Source organism: Nycticebus coucang, chromosome 5 (assembly GCF_027406575.1).
Source record: "Nycticebus coucang isolate mNycCou1 chromosome 5, mNycCou1.pri, whole genome shotgun sequence".
In the NCBI taxonomy this organism is placed as follows: Eukaryota; Metazoa; Chordata; class Mammalia; order Primates; family Lorisidae; genus Nycticebus; species Nycticebus coucang.
The window spans coordinates 121916430-121930473 of record NC_069784.1 but is presented as its reverse complement, the minus strand read 5'-3'; positions in this window follow the sequence as shown (position 1 = coordinate 121930473).

The following is a 14044-nucleotide window of genomic DNA, read 5'->3' as shown; positions in this document are numbered from 1 at the left end:
GGTTGAACTGTGTCTCCAGAAAGATGTGTTCAAAACGTTACTCCTCCCCACCCCCATCTGTAAATGTGACCTTATTTGGAATTTGGAGTCTTTGCAGATACAATCAAGTTAAAATAAGGTAATACTGGTTTAGAGTAGGACCTACATCCATTGATTAGAGTCTTTATGAGAGAAAGGAGAGGGAGATCTGGAGACAGAGAGACACAGACAGACACAAAGGGAGGAAGGCCATGTGCTGGTGGAAGTAGAGACTGGAATGAATCAAACTACAAGCCAAGGGACGTGAGGGATTTCTGGCAGCCATCAGAATCGAGGAAGAGCCCAGGAAGGGTTCTTCGCCAAAGCCTTTGAACCGTTCAAGGTTCTTCCAACATCTTGATTTTGGACTTCTAGTTTGTAACACTGGAGAGAATAAATTTTTATTGGTTTAGGCTACTCCATTTGTGGTACATTGTTATGTAAGCCCTGGGGAACTACTATACACCCCTCACTTTATGATTTCAGAATTACTATTGCCCCATATCTTTTAAATGATACAGCTATCACGTAAGTGTAGGAACCCAGTCTTCTAAAAGTGAGAGTTGATAACTATGACGCTGTACCACCACGAATGGGATTTTTGTTGCCCTGTGCCCAAGGAGTTAGTCAATTTCCAAATCCCTTCTTCAAGGTCTGCTTCCTAGAATAACTTACGTTATTAATTATTTTAGTTTAAATTCTTCCAGAGATAGGCTTTGAAATAAGGACTGAGTGCATGTGGTTTATTTGAGGGGTGAAGAAAACACTAGTAAGGGGGTAAGGAGGGTTACCAGCTACTACTGTGGACTAATAAAGCTTACGCCCACTAGACAAAATTCCATAGCTGGTTTAAGACACATCCCTCACTTACCCACTGGAGTCACAATGGAGGTAGAGTGTATTTATACCAATTCCCATCTGCCATTGTTTGAGGGTGCTCCTAGGGCATTTTCCCTGGCACTTCTGGCCTACTTGCACAGCACAGATCCACCGGCCATCAACACATCACAGACTGGCATACAGTCTACTTCTTTCTCTTAGTATCTTTCTCTCATATTTTTATGTACTAGATGTATTTATGACATTAAATGTATTAATATATACCTATATGTACATATATGTCTATTATACACATATATAAATATGTTTTTAAATGTATGATATATAATGCTCTAATATTACATACTATACACACATTGTATACATGTATTTTATAATTTTAAAAGACTGAGAATAATCACAAATTTTTTCATGTACATTTTCTTTTTTTTTGGACTTCATGAAATTTTAAAAGTTTTGTGCATCAAAAGACACCATCAACAGAGTAAAATGGCAAATTACAGAATGAGAAAAAATATTTGCAAATCATATATCTGATGAGGGATTGATATCCAGAATACAGAAAGAACGCCTTTCATTTAAATGTGCATAGAAAAACAATGATTATTTTTTACAGAATGCTTTTCAGATGCATACCATGTTCCAATATGCACAGTAAATAGGCTAAACCAGAGAAACTTTTTAGACAACAAAGTTCTTTGAAAAAAAGAAACAACAATACTTAAACCTGGATACACACTCAAAAGAATTGAAACCATGGTCTGGAAGTATTTGTATACCAATGTTCATAGCTGCATTATTTAAATAGTTAAAATAAGAGAGTAACTCTAGGGTCCATCAAGAGATGAATGGATAAACAAAATGTGCATACATATACAACGGGATATTATTCAGTCTTAAAAAGATACATGCTATAACATGGATGCTCTTCAGGACATTAAGTCTGCAATTCAGTGGTATTAAATATATTTATAATGTTGTGCATTCATGTACATTTTCTAATGAAAAGGGGTATTCTCATACATGACAATTATGTAATTATCAAAATTAGGAAATTGAACATCAATACAATACTGTTATTTAATCTATGGTCCTTTTCTATTTTTGGTAGTAGACCCATTTCTATTTCCTGGTTCAGGATCTAATCTAGCACCATGAATTTTGTTTAGTTATCTCATTTTCTTTGTCTTCTGTATGCTGAAGAGTGCCTCAGACTTTGTCTTTCATGGTTTTGACATTTTAAAAAGTAGAGGTCATTTAATTGTAGAGTATCTCTTAATTTGGGTTTGTCTGATGCTTCCCCATGAAAATATAAGATTATGCATTTTAGGTAGAAATATGTAAAGTTTTCCTTACTTTATGTCATATGGCCCTGAACCCTCTTCTTGGGCCATAGGTGGTCTTCTTCAGGGTAGCCAGTGTTCCATCAGGAAGTGTGGAAAGAGAGTTATTCTAATCCAGGGTAATTTCACTGGATTATGACAGGTGAGCCAATCTGACACTTATTCTGCAAGAATTGAAGACATTCAAGAGGAACTTAGGCATCGCAAGGGCAATAGAAGGCAAAAGAGAAGAATAGCTGAGTCACGTTCAATGGCAAAACACCAGAGAGGATATCAAAGATGGCCAGTCACTCAGCAGATAATTGTTATAATTTTTGAGACACCAGGACCATCCTCAGATCTAATAGAACACCTATTATATTTTAAACACTATTTTGGTTCCTTGTGAAGCCCTTGTAGTCGTCTCTGTTTTATGTGAAGCTCTAGTCAAGATAACCTAATTGTATCTCTCTTCCCTCCACATTGAGAATCAAAATGGTTTAAATAGATGCAGGGTATGACTTGTAGGATCTTATAAAATAGAAATGGCAGTGATGGAGGGAAATAACCAGCATACTTATAAAGATGTGCTATTTTACTCTGGCTGAGGTATAATTCACATAAGATAAAACTTAAATTTAAAGTGTACAATTCAGTAGTTTTTCATATATTCACTATATTGTACAGTAATTACCACATGTAATTTCACAACATTTCCATCACTCCAAAGAGAAATCCTGTGCACATTCACTGTCATCCCCAATTTCCCTCTTCCCTCATCTTTTGTAAGTCCTAATCAGTTTTCCGTCTCTATGGGTTTACTTATTCTGGAAATTTCACATTATGTGACCTGTCGTGTCTGGTTTCTTTCACTGAGCATAGAGTTTTCAAGTTCCATCCGTGTTGCAGCGTGTGACATGTTTCATTCTTTCGATGCCCGAATCCTAGCTTTTTGTATCTTAGACAGGTATTTTGGTTGTTTCCACTTTGGGGTGTTGTAAAAAATGCTGTTACGAGTGTTCACGTAAAAGTTTTTGTGGGAACATTTATTTTCTACTTTCTTGAATATTTACCTAGGAGTGGAATTGTTGGATTACATGGTGATTTTATGTTTAACTTTTTAAGAAACTTCTAAACTCTTTCTATGCCAGTAGCATCATTTATGTTCCTACCAACAATGTGTGAGGGTTTCAATTTATCCAGTCCTTACTTGCTATTGTTTTAATTATAGCCATCCTAGTTGGGTGTGGAATGGCATCTCACTGTAGTTCTGATATACATTTTCCTAGTGGATAACGATGTTGAGGATTTTTGTGGGTGTTAAATGGCCATTTGCATGTCTGTTTGGAGAAATGCACAAATAATGCATTTGCCTGTGTTTTAATCAAGTCTTTTTATTGTTGATTTGTAAGAGTCCTTTATATATTCTGGATAGTAGACTTTTACCAAATATATGAATTGAAAATTTTTTTTTTTTTTTTTTTTTTTTAAGACAGAGTCTCACTCTGTCCTGGAAGAGTGCTGTGGCATCTTAGTTCATAGCAACCTTAAACTTCTGGGCTTAAGTGATCCTCTTGCTCAGCCTCCCCACTCTACTAAGTGGGACTATAGGCACCTGCCGCAATGCCTGGCTAGTTTTGTTTTTTTATTTTTGGTAAAGAAGGGGTCTTGCTTTTATGCAGGCTGTTCTTGAACTCCTGAGTTCAGGCAATCCATCTGCAGCCTCCCAAAGTGCTAGGATTAAGGCATGAGCCACCATTCCTGGCTCTTTTGTTTTAATGTATTTTCATTTGCTTAGAAGGTAAAGCATCAGATGGGAAGAGGCATCTGAATAAGATGGTTTACAAGCCTCCCACAGAGACTGAAGAAATGTATTGACTAGTACTAATCTGTTCCTAGAATAGTCACTACAGTGCCTGGCTAGAGTTTTTTCTATTTTGAGTAGAGATGGGGTCTTGTTCTTGCACAGGCTGGTCTTGAACTCCTGAGCTCAGGTGATCCAACGTGGCTTAGCCTCCCAGAGTGGTAGGATTATAGGCCTGAGTGACCATGCCAGGCCTGAAAAATATTTTCTTCTTTTCTATGGGTTGTCTTCTCACTTCTTGATGGTATCTTCTAAAAATTTTGATAAAGTCCAGTCATCTGTTTTTAATTTTGTTACTTATACTTTGGTGTCATATCTAAGAAACTGTTGCCTAACCTCTAAGCATGCAGACTTACAGTATTTCCCTTCTGAGAATTTTATAGTTTTAGCTCTTACAGTTAGGTCTATATTTTAAGTTAATTTTTGTGTATGGCATGAAGTTGGGGCCCAGCTTCATTTTTTTTTGCACGTGAATATTCAGTTGTCCCAGCATCACTTGTTGAATAAACCAGTTGAAGCAGTTGAAGCTTCATTTACCTATAGAATGATCTTGGAACCCTTGTCAAAAATCAATTAACCATCAATGTACAGGTTGATTTTTTTAATTCTCTGTTTTATTCTATTGGTCCATATGTCTATCTTTATGCCAGTGTTACACTGTCTTAATTACTGTAGCTTTTATTAAGTTTTGAACTTGCAAGCTACTGTATGTCCCACAACTGTGTTCTTTTTCAAGATTGTTTTGGCTATTCTAAGTTCCTTAAATTTCATATGAATGTTTAAAGTTCAAGTTGCCCATTTCTGCAAAATAGGCAGTTGGAGATTTGCATAAAATCTATCAAACAATTTAGGGAGTGTTGCCCTCTTAATAAACCATCCATTGCTTGAACGTGAGATATCTTTTCATTTATTTAGATCTTCAATTTCTTTCAATCATGTTTCAATACTGTCATTTAGATTTTAGTGTAAACGTCTTACATTAATACTTCTTTGGTTAAGTTATTGTTAGTATATAGAAATGCAATTAATTTTGTATCCTATAAATCTTCTGAATTCAGTTATTAGCTCCTGTGTGTGTGTATGTCTGTGTGTAAAAATGTGTTGCTTTAATAAAAAATTAGAACCACATTGTCTGGCTTTCACATTTCTGCTATATCACAGATAAACACATTGAAACAGTTCTATGCTTTCTCAAAGGGATAGAGAAATAAAAGTCCTCCCTTTCTATTATCTTTGGACAAGAGCTAAATGACTTCCTGTCGCCTCACCTTCCAGTCTCTTCAGGGACAAGGCACCCATAAGCTACACAGGAGAGAAACTCAATTATTAAGATTCCTCCCTTTTATTTTGTTCATATTTTACAAATAGGTTTATAAAAATGTCAAAATTCTATGTTCTCTAAAAGATGAGAGTTCAGCCAGAGTTTTAAACTGATCAAAGTTGGCAAATGACTAAGTAAATTAACTTATATTTCTAAAATGTAGAAGAGTCTATATCCATGTAACTTAATGAAATCACTCAAGATAAAAAGAAAAGTGGAATTATAAAATAGTGGGAAAGAAATCGTCTCATTATAAAAATCTTAATGTAAATTTGCAGCTAATTAGATTCTAGAGAAATGAAGAAGCCGTTCCAAAATGACAGAAAACTGTCTACATTTACATGTTCAATTCAAGTGGATAATGGAAATACAAGTTTTGATCAAAACTTCCATTTTCAAAATGCAAACTTAAGAACAGTGTCTGTGAATTTCTAGTTAAAAAATGAAAGACTTGAGTGAGTTTTATACTTTATCTTTAAATTAGTATGTGTGCTTCAGAGGGTCATTTATTCAACCATCCATCTTTCTAGCCATTTCTCCATTTTACTATTTATTGACCTGAAGTAAGTCTAAAGATAGTTAATAAATTCTATGCTTAAACAAAAAGATGCATCTTACCACTCTACGTTTAGACTTCCTCTGGCCACATGCACATATGTTCAGGCCCATCCCTCACTCACCTCTTGAGAAAGGTAGATGCCTTTAATTCTTCTTGTGAATCTGAAACTTCCTTCTAACTGATTTTGGTTCCCTGGTCTGGTCCACTGCAGTATGACTCATAAATATTTGCTGCCTTTTTGGTAAAAAGAACTTTATGTTTTCCTGGACTATTGAATTACAGTCTTGGCCATGTGGTTGCTTTAGCCAATGAAATATGAGTGTAATTGCCTTGCATCACTTCAAAGCAAAATTTTTAAGAGACATTTTTCTCTTTTTCCTCTGGCTTAGTGACTCACAAAATCCAGCTACAGACCTCGACCCCGCTAGACCCTGCAGTGAATGTGATACAGGGCAGAGATAGAGTCAACCCAAGATGGACATGTGATAGGCCCGAGACATGAAACTATGGTGGTTGTGAAGTCATAGATATTTTGGGGACATCTCTTACCAAAGTGTAACTGATACACCTTGTGTTTCAGCCTTTTCCAAAAAGCTACTGGAAGGGACTATAGAAAAAGGGAATATAGTGAGAAGTATTTTACTGTTTCGGAGTTGGGGAGAGAGATTCCTTTTATGAAGGGGTATGTGCTGGCTCCTCTCCAGCTAGAGAGGTAAAGGACAGGTTCAAGGTCAATCCCTCCCTACTACTTGGTCCCTAGGAATGTGTGTGTGTGTGTGTGTGGGGGGGATTCTGTCCACCTAGAAGATAAAGTAACATATACTGAGAACGACCTATTTCTGTTGGGAACATGAAACATGGTTTGTACTTCAGTGAAAAATGTTAAAGATGCTCTTCTCTTTTGGAAAGTGGTAACTTGGAGGAAGGTAGCATAATAAATTTCCCTACTCTAAAATGTTTTAAGACTGCTCTTAAACAGTGTCCTAGGACAATACTACTTCTTGAATTATTCTGAGGAAGAGAGTGGAGTTTACAATGCTGATTAGATACAGAACCATTACCTTCAAAGAGTAGGAGAAGCCATTCTGAAGAAGCTTTCTTAGTTACAGATTTTTTATTTTATTTTATTTTTTTGAGACAGAGTCTCACTATGTCACCCTAAGTAGAGTGCCGTGGTGTCACAGCTCACAGCAACCTCAAACCCTTGGGCTTAAGTGATTGTCTTGCCTCAGCCTCCCAAGTAGCTGGGACTATAGGTGCCTACCACAGCACCTGGCTATTTTGTTGTTGTTGTTGTAGTTGTCATTGTTGTTTAGCAGGCCTGGGATGAGTTCGAAACCATCAGCCCCGGTGCATGTGGCCGGCACCCTAGCCGCTGAGCTACAGGCACTGAGCCAGTTATAGATTATGTATGATGTATCATGAACACTTGAGGTTAGTATTATACACAGTCCTTCAAGAAAAAGAGTGAGAATGAAGGGCATGGAAAAAAGGGCCAGCATGTCTCTCTGATAATCCTTCATTGTTCAGGAATCCAGATTTATAGATGAAGATAAATAACCTTGAAAAATGGTTTTATGAAAGCCTCAGTTTCTGTGTAGATCATGGAACATAGAGGACCTTATGAGACTTTAAAATCTGCAGTTCTAAAAAATAGTTTTTTCTTTGAATTTTTTAGTCCAGGATAAAGTGGTACAACTAACTATATTGACTAAGGATTAAAGGCATTAATCTGGTGAAATAAGTTATGTTTCCATTTATCCTATGGAATAATTTCTAAATTGAATAATAGAATCAATTGCTACACCACCTGGGACATGCAAACTCAATGAAACCACAGAGCTTTTTTTTTTTTTTTCAGGTGAATTAGTAGCCCTGCAGTGATTATGTCAAGGGCTGAACATTTATTGAAAATTAAAAATTCTGGAAATCCATTTCCATCCAGGTTAATACAAAGAATGTAAAGTGTCCATCTTTTTAAATGGCTGAATAGTATTGCATAGTATACATATACCACAGCTTGTTAATCCATTCCTGAGTGGAATTTAGGGTGGGCATTTAGGCTGTTTCTATATTTTGATGATTGTAAATTAAGCTGCAATAAACAGTCTAGTGCAAGTGTCCTTATGGTAAAAGGATTTTTTTCCTTCTGGATAGATGCCCAGTAATGGGATTGCAGGATCAAATGGGAGGTCTAGCTTGAGTTCTTTGAGGGTTCTCCATACTTCCTTCCAGAAAGGTCTTATTAGTTTGCAGTCCCACCAGCAGTGTAAAAGTGTTCCCTTCTCTCCACATCCATGCCAGCATTTGCGGTTTTGAGATTTTGTGATGTGCGCCATTCTTGCTAGTGTAGATGATATCTCAGGGTGGTTTTAATTTGCATTTCTCTAATAATTAGGGACAATGAGCATTTTTTCATATGTATGTTAGCCATTCGTCTGTCTTCTTTAGAGAAGGTTTATTCATGTCTCTTGCCCATTGATACATGGAATTGTTGGCTTTTTTCGTGTGGTTATCAAGCTAGTTATCAAGCTTTTGTTTGATTCAAAATATGCAAATATCCTTTCCCATTGTGTGGGTTGTCTATTTGCTTTAGTTGTTGTGTTCTTAGCTGTACAGAAGCTTTCCAGTTTAATTAACTCCCATTTGTTTATTTTTGTTGTTGCAATTGCCACAGAAGTCTTCTTCATAAAGTCTTTCCCCAGGCTGATATCTTCAAGGGTTTTTGCTATGCTTTCTTTGAGGATTTTTATCATTTCATGCCTTAAATTTAGGTCTTTTATCCATTTTGAATCAATTTTTTTGAGTAGAGAAAGGTGCAGGTCCAGTTTCAGTCTTTTACATGTGGATATCCAGTTCTCTCTGCACCATTTATTGAATAGGGATTTTTTTTCCTCCAGTGTATGTTCTTGTTTGGTTTATCAAAGATTAGGTGACTGTAAGATGTTAGTTTCATTTCCTAATTTTCTATTTGATTCCAAATATCTATGTCTCTATTTTTGTGCCAGTACCATGCTGTCTTGACCATTATGGCCTTGTCTGGTATGCTGATGCCCCCAGCTTTGTTTTTATTTCTAAGAACTGCCTTAGGTATGCGGTTTTTTTTCTGATTCCATACAAAACGAAGAATTTTTTCTAAGTCTTGAAAGTAGGATTTTGGTATTTTAATAGGGATGGTGTTGAATCTGTAGATTGCTTTGGGAAGTATAGCCATTTTAACAATGTTGATTTTTCCCAGTCATGAGCATGGTATGTTCTCTATTTGTTAATATCCTCAGCTATTTCTTTTCTTAGGGTTTCATAATTTTCTTTATAGAGGTCTTTCACCTCTTTTGTTAGGTGTATTCCTAGGTATTTCATTTTCTTTGAAGCTATGGTGAAGGGCATTGTGTCCTTAATTAGCCTCTCATCTTGGCTGTTATTGGCACAAAGGCTACTGACTTGTCTACATCCTGAGACATTACTGTATTTTTTGATGACTTACAGGAGTCTTGTGGTTGAGTCTTAGGAGTTCTTTAAGTATAAGATCATATCGTCAGCAAAAAGGGAGAGTTTGACCTCTTCTGCACTCATTTGGATGCCTTTTATTTCCTTTTCTTGCCTGATTATATTGGCTAGAACTTCCAGCACTGTGTTGAATAGTAATGGCCACAGGGGACAACCTTGTTTGGTTCCAGTTCTAGGTGGAAAAGCTTTCAGTTTTACTCCATTCAGTAAAGTATTAGCTGTGAGTTTGTTATAGATTGCTTCAATCAGTTTAAGAAATGTGCCATCTGTGCCTATACTCTCTAGTGTTCTAATTAGAAAAGGTTGCTGGATTTTATCAAATGCTTTTTCTGCATCTATTGAGAGGATCATATGGTCTTTGTTTTTGCTTCTGTTGATACAGTGAATAACGTTTATGGACTTGTGTATGTTAAAACAGTCTTGCATCCCTGGGATGAAACCTACTTGGCCATGATGTGTGACTTTTTTGATGATAAACTGTAATCTATTGGCTAGGATTTTTTTGAGAATTTTTTTATCCATACTCATTAGTGAAATTGGTCTGAAGTTCTCCTTTTTAGTTGGGTCTTTTCCTGGTTTTGGTATCAGGGTGATGTTTGCTTTGTAGATCATATTAAGGAAGATTCTTTCCTCCTCAATTTTTTTGAATAATTTCTGCAGTATGGGAATAATCTCTTCTTTGAAGGTTTGATAGAATTCTGGTGTGAAGCCATCCTAACCAGGGCATTTTTTTGTTGGGAGATTTTTTATTGTTTCTTTGATCTCAATGCTTGAAATTGGTCTGTTCAGGAGATCTATTTCTTCCTGGTTAAGTCTAGGTAGAGGGTGTGATTCCAAACATTGATCCATTTCCTTCACATTGTCAAATTTCTGGGCATAGAGTTTCTTATAGTATTCAGTGGGGTAGGAGGGGGTCACAGTGTGTGACACAACTTTTGGGAGTGGGACACAGTTATAATAGGGACTCTACCTAACAAATGCAATCAATGTAACCTGGTTCTTTGTACCCTCAATTAGTCCCCAACAATAAAACAAATAAATATAAAAATGTACAGTAAAAAAAATAATTCTGTAAATCAACCCTTTTCTCTGAGTAATAATAAAGCACACTTTCTACAAAGAATATTACTGCATTCCAAAGACATTGACTTATAAAAAGCCATCTTGTGTACCTAATACTTCAGAAATTTGATAACTGAATGAAATTATTAAATGTATGTTAACTTTATGATGAATGATATTGTTTGCCTGGTAAGCTTGTGGGTGCACGTACTCACATATTCATCTCTGAGTAATAAGCAGATAGATTATAACAATTCACAGTGTGCTACTTTCTGCTCTCATGAGCATAACTGAGATCATGTCTTCATGTTAAACTGACAGGTATGACATGGTTTTCCCTCTTGATTAATAAGTTTGATATTCTCTCTTTGGGCATTAGACCCCCAGGACATTATTTTTCTCTTGTTTTTCTCAATTCTTCTTTATAGAACTACCATAAACATGTTGTCTCTTTACCCATTGCCTTTATTACAAATAGTGATAGGTGAAGCATAGAAGATAAAGCACATAATTTAAATGTAATTAAGGCAAAATAAACATTTGCCATATAATTATTTTAGAACACTTTTGGGGATTTCTTATTCTTCATTACTTTAAAATTACATGCTCTGAAATTTTCTGCCTCTTTCCTTATGGTGAAGACATTCCCAGCTTCTTCCTACCTCCATCTTGTTTATATTTTTGGCCTATCCCAAATTCTGGTTGCAAGTCCTCTGTGCTATGATGTCACACTCAACCTGTCCAGGTCCTTTGATCCTTCATTTATCTTCTAACCTTTGTGCTACCTGTCAGTTACTGTCAGTCACTGCTCCGCGACAACTAATTCAGTAGTGTTAAATTTAAAAAGATTAACTTTTGTGTTATAATTCGTCTTTTCATGTGCTTTTATCCCCAGCAACTATGCCATAAACTTCTGGTGGGCAAGGATCACATATCATTTATATGTGAGCTAATTCAATGCCATATACTTCGAAAATATTTGTAAATTGATTTTCTATGTGAAATAGTTATCTTTTGGGGAAGAAGTTGAAAAAATGGAAAGGTTATTCTTTCCATCCATCTCTGCAAAGTGCAAATCAGTACCTCATCCTAGGGTAAGGGGAGCAAATTCTCCTTGCAGTAGATATGTAGAGATCAGGTTTATGTTCATTTTCTATTGAAAAGTAGGGGTTTAAAACTCAAGTACCTTAGGCTCCTTGCCTGTAGCACAGTGGTTACGGCTCCAGCCACATACAGCAAGGGTGGTGGGTTCGAACCCAGCCCCAGCCAGCTAAACAATGACAACTGCAACAAAAATTAGCCCGGCATTGTGGTGGGTGCCTGTAGTCCCAGCTACTTGGAAGGCAGAGGCAAGAGAATCACTTAAGCCCAAGAGTTTGAGGTTGCTATGAGCTGTGACGCTACAGCACTCTACGCAGGGCAACATAGTGAGACTGTGTCTCAAAAAAAACAAACAAACAAACAAACAAACAAACAAACAAACCAACCCTTAAATACCTTAAAGGTCAAGAGGCTGGTTCACTTGCTTTTTTCCCATTGGCTTTATTGACTAATAATTCATATAGCTTACTAATTAATCCATTTAAAACATCTAATTTGATGACTTTTAGTATATTCAGAGTTGTGTGACCATCGCCACAATCAACTTAATAACCTTTTTATCACTTCCCCAAAGAACCCCGTATTCTATGGTAGTTCTCCCTGTTCCCTCCAATCCCCACTCCACCCCCATACCCGGTCCTAGCAACGATTAGTTTACTTTCTGTCTCTGTGGTCTTGTATGTCTGGCTTATTTCACTTAGCATAATGTTTTCAAGGTTCGGTAGCTGTAGCATTTGCCAAAAAACATTCCATCATAGGGACATACCAATCATCAGCTGATGAACATCGGGTTGTTTCCAGTTTGGGGCTGTTATGAAGAACATTGCTATGAACGTGCACATACAAGCTTCTGGGTAGACATGGTTTCTTTGTTGTGGAGAAGTAGAATTAATGCATCATATGGTAGCTCTATGTTTAACCTTTTTGGGAACCCTCAAATTGTTTTCCAAAGTTACTGCACTATTTTACATATTATGGGAGAAAAAATCTTTTGATGCGGAAGGATGAATAGCAACTTGTCTTCAGTTTCAGGGAGACCAAGAGAGTGTTGGACACCGGAGCGTCAGGACTTAAAGCCCTTGTGAAGAGGAGGCAGCCTCTACTCAGTTCAGCCCACTGTGTCTTGAAGGGTTTGTTCCCCTCTGGCCAATTCTTCTAGTTTTTCAAGTGAAGAAAACAATTTGGATATTTGTATGAAATTTTCCAATTTCCGATTTTGGCAACTAATTAAATAAAAGTTCGCGTAGGCCTGTCAAGGGTGGTCTGCTGTTTTGTACCTGCTGCAGAGAATACCAGTGGTCTCCAAGATCACAGACTGAATGATAGTAAGGGCAGTGAGGTGACTTCCCCCAGGGAACAATTGCTATTGTTACAACAGCTTCATGCAGTGGAACTCCGGTCCCTTTTCTCCATGGAGTGACGATAAATTCTGCAACCTCTTTTTGTGGTGCTACAGAGGCCTCCAACTGATCACATTTCTATCTAAAATTATAGTAAGATGTGCTAAGAAAGATTAAAAAAAAAAAAAAACTATTCCCCCCTTCATGTCTTTCTCTGGTCTCTTTTCAAAGATGGAAGCATTTGAAGTTTTTAAAAAATATTTTACTAATTCTAAGAGTTCCCTGGGCTACAAAAGGGCTGTGGAATTTCAGATAAAATTTCTTAGGAGAGAGTGCAGAATCCCCCACATGGCAGAATCCCGCCCAGGCCCCCCTCCCCCAGCAGACAGTTACTGTTAGTAAATTTGTATAAAATGAATTTGTACAAATTTGTAAATTTGTATAAAGTTTACTTATTAGTAGTAAATTTAGCCTACTGTTCTAAATCTAGTTAGATGCATCTGTCTTTGTCCATGCTGATACGTAACATCTAAATACAGCTGCAATGTTGTTAAGAATCTTCTCCCAATACATGCAAATCTTGAGATTTGCCAAACTGCACTTAAATAGTTATTATTATTATTATTATTTTTAAATATAACTTGGAGTCAAGCTTTGGGCCCCTCTGGGAGAAGGAAATACAGTAGTGAAATGTGACACCCCTGGGCACTTGCAGCCCCTGCGGCTTTATATAGATTTGTTCCATGGCACTAAGCTTACCAGGAGCAGGTATTTGATGAGAAGAAAAAGGCCCATTAAGCAAAATGTTTGGCAAGTGGAGTGTGGGCTGTTGCTTCAACCTAGTGCCTGTGGTCAGTGGGCGAGCTGTACAAACATGTTTTGTGACCCCCTGGCTGGAGAGGCTGTTGGATCAAACATGACTAACGCAAACCTGGCTCTGCCATTTATTAACCATAGGGCCTTAAGCAAACAAAACTTTGGGGTCTTCTTCTGTATAATGGAGATCATAACCGTGCTATGGAAATGTTGAAAGGATTAAATAAGATAAAGTATGTAGGCCACTCAGCATAGTGTCTAGCACATGGTAGATAGGAGCTCAAGAAATGGGAA